Raw genomic sequence first — 3,471 nt, 5'->3', positions numbered from 1 at the left:
TAAGATAGTATCTGTTACTTTCATGAGTTACTGTATAAATATAAATAGAAATTTTGTTAAGCTTCTCTATTTTCTTAAGATTATCAAATGATACGGGGAATCTGATTTCATCTGCCCATACTACAATCTCCTACACCATCGAAGGTTTTTGTAATATTTTCTAACGTTATTTATAGTCCTGCCCAATGCTAAGTTTTTATACGCTGCAATGCACTGCAACAAACACTCATCTCCTTCACTTTCAGGATTAAATACTGATTATTTACCTTTAATTTTGCAGGATATGGTACGTAAGATCCAAGGTGCATAGGGTGGCGAATATATGAAAAATTATGGAAAAGCCTGACATGGAATGAATTCCTACACTTGAGGATTGGACATTTTTTAGGCATTCGTCAATTTTGCAGACATTTCATCAACCCATGAATTTATGAGAACTTCCCCTCCTGTGTAACAGTCGGAGTTTCGCCTCTAATTGAAAATACTTCGTCTAATATTTCATATTGATCGTCGGCATGATTAAGTTTTTGCAAAATTAGGCTTACGTCAGGGTAAATGTGAAATGAGGGAGGGAATTCTTCCTGTATTTGTCTGAACTGATTGTCTATATATTCTATAAAAAATTCCCTATACCTATTTATATATACGCTGGGGTCAGCGTCTAAATGACCGGGAATGGAGAAAGAATGTCTCGAAAATGATCCTTCGAACTGGCGTATGACTTCTAACACTCGCGGAAAAACGTTTTCTAAGTTAAGTACCTCTGGGGAATCCGGAGCGTTGACTTCTTCATCTGATATGTCATGAACAGGGGGTTGATTGTCTTCTTCTTCATCGGAGGATGCCTGCAGGTTGCCGTCTGGGGTATCTCATCTTCTAGCTCCTGGGAAAGCTGGGGTTGACTGCGTACAGGCGTGCTCCACTCAGAGGGTTGAGTTGAATTCAGGGGCGATTCTGTAATATAATATTAGCAGTGAATAAACGTTAAGAGGAAAGCAAATTGAAAACATTAAGAGGATTTGAAAACCTTAATAGGAAAACAATGTTTCTAACTTTAAGAGGAAAATATCGTCTAAATAAGAGGATTTATTAAGAGGAAAAACAAAAAGTCTAAGTAAGAGGAAAAACTGAATTACAGATAAATAATAATATTACTTACGAGCTGGGATGTTGATTCCACCAAGTATGAGATTCTCTTGATCACGAATAGGAACTCCTGTAATGGAAACATTTTTCTGTATGAGTACATATTACTTGTTTACACACTTGTTAAAATATGCAATTATTAACTTTTAAATTACGAAAATTATCGTGAAAACGTACGGTTATTTATGATGCGACGGCGTTTGGGTGGAGGTTCAATGACGTTTCTGGCTTCGGTGGGAGGTTCCTGGTTAACGGACCAACGACAGTACGGGCAGAAGTAGAACCATGAACTGAAATAAGAATAAATATATAAATTGACTGTCTGTATGTGTGTTTCAGATATATATTTTCTTTGAAAGTTTATTGAATGTGCGAGAAAAGCGGTACTTACGATTTGCACAATAGAGTTGTCCACAGCTGGTACAGGTTACGTCAAAATGTCCAGGCGGTGTGGACCCGTTGCATCCTATACAGTACAGTCTGCATTCTTGAAGAGCGTTGATGGACATTTCACCTAGGCATATTAAACACTGTGTTTGACACACATGCATGATTTCGTTGTTGAGAGGAGACAGGCACAGGGGACACACTGACATGATGATATGACTAGGCTGGGGGAACCTTGTAAACAGGATGAAGATTGAATGTTGACTGAAAGTGTAGGCCTCTAAGACTTTGACCATAGGCGATCTGAGGGGGCCCCTGAATGAGCGTAATAACAATAGTGTGCCCCTGAGTGAGCGTTTGGTTGTTTTATTAATAGCGAGAATGATTGGCGAATACTGGGAATAAACTCTTATTATAAATTGTGTAAACTAAGAATTAGATGACTAAATAAATTATAAATAAATGTTTTATTAACGCCTAATGTGTGTGTATATATATATATAATATATATATATATATATATATATATATATATATATATATATATATATATATATATATATATATATATATATATAAATTATTACGGTGGCGAACGCTGACAATGACTGGTAGATGACAGGGCAGGTAATCAGGTGATTGCCATGGGCAGATAGCCTGGGGCAGGTAGCTGGTGCCAGCTTAGTCAGTCTCGGAGGCAGTTTCAGTAATAAAGGTTACATTGAGATGCCTCGGTTGATTTGTGTAAAACTGACTGGTTAATGAAAAAAGGAACAAAACATTACGATGTCAGAAAAAAAGCTGTAAGGAAAAAGGAACAAAACATTACAATGTAAGGAAATAGGAAGAGAATAATAATATGAAAAGGAGAGAGAGAGAGAGTGGAGGGACGGTCCAGATATTATGGAGAAGATAAGATAAGAGGTAACCTGAAGGCCGCGTCTGGCTGACGGTCTAAAGTAAATACAGGTGGACCACAGATTGTGAGGCAAGGGGGGAGGGAGGGGTGTGATGTACGAGCAGGAGATGAAGGGGTGGGGGAGGGGGCAGTGAAATGATTCAGATATATAGCAATATACTAGTTTCTAAGTAAGAATCCAACTTAAACATATACAGCCTAAATATCTGTTTTATTATCGGTAGGAACTCTGAAAAAAAAAATTCTCCCATAAGAACTTTAACAAAACTTGTATGACATTATTTTCATCATAAGAACTTTAACAAACTTCTAAAATCTCAGAAATTATTTTCCTCATAAGAATTCCACAATTCTACATCTGTGACTCCCCAAATTTACCTGAAAAACCTGACACGCTACAGGATATTGGAACCTGAAAACCCTGACACGCTGCAGGGGATATTGGACCTGAAAACCCTGACACGCTACACGTGATATTGGACCTGAAAAAAAAATATCACCTTTGGGTGTCATCCACACTACTACCCACCCCATGCATCTCTATTACGTGCATCCACCATGGGCATCCCCCCCCCCATCCAACCATCCATCATCCAGCTCCGAGGATGGAGGCGAGTCTTTACCGAACAGATTAACGCTTCGAGAGGGGGCAGGGCAACGGAAAATCAAATCGCGCCTCACACACTCTTAGCATGTAATTAATCATGCTCATCTATCTGTCATCCATCTCAGCGATGGAGTGCTCGGTTTACTCCAGAATCACCCATCAAGAGGGGGACGGGTTAACCGAAATCACGCGAGGTAGCGAGATTATCACTCGCTCATCGATCAACCATCTGTCATCCATCTCACCGACGGAAGGGACAATCGTAGTCACATTTCTCCCTTCTACGATGCAATTGCTTCCTCACCCTCCTGCAGCTCCCTCGCCCTCCCCACCCTTCTGCAGCTCCCGCCCGCAGCTCCCCCGCCCTCCCGCAGCTCCCCGCCTCCCACCGCTCCCCCGCCCTCCCGCAGCT

General features: G+C 40.3%; 1 long non-coding RNA gene across 1 annotated transcript; it reads right to left on the bottom strand.

Moving 5' to 3' along the window:
* Positions 1-469: 469 nt before the first annotated feature.
* Positions 470-2,005, bottom strand: LOC138355919 (uncharacterized). The gene is made up of 3 exons (XR_011224063.1): positions 1,324-2,005; positions 1,160-1,216; positions 470-954 (listed from the first exon to the last, which is right to left on the bottom strand). It is a non-coding gene; the product is annotated as an uncharacterized lncRNA (long non-coding RNA).
* Between the last annotated feature and the right edge of the window lie 1,466 nt (positions 2,006-3,471).

This window comes from Procambarus clarkii, chromosome 69 (assembly GCF_040958095.1).
Source record: "Procambarus clarkii isolate CNS0578487 chromosome 69, FALCON_Pclarkii_2.0, whole genome shotgun sequence".
Taxonomy (NCBI): domain Eukaryota; kingdom Metazoa; phylum Arthropoda; class Malacostraca; order Decapoda; family Cambaridae; genus Procambarus; species Procambarus clarkii.
The sequence above is the reverse complement of the archived record's forward strand: the minus strand, read 5'-3'. Positions and strand labels throughout refer to the sequence as shown.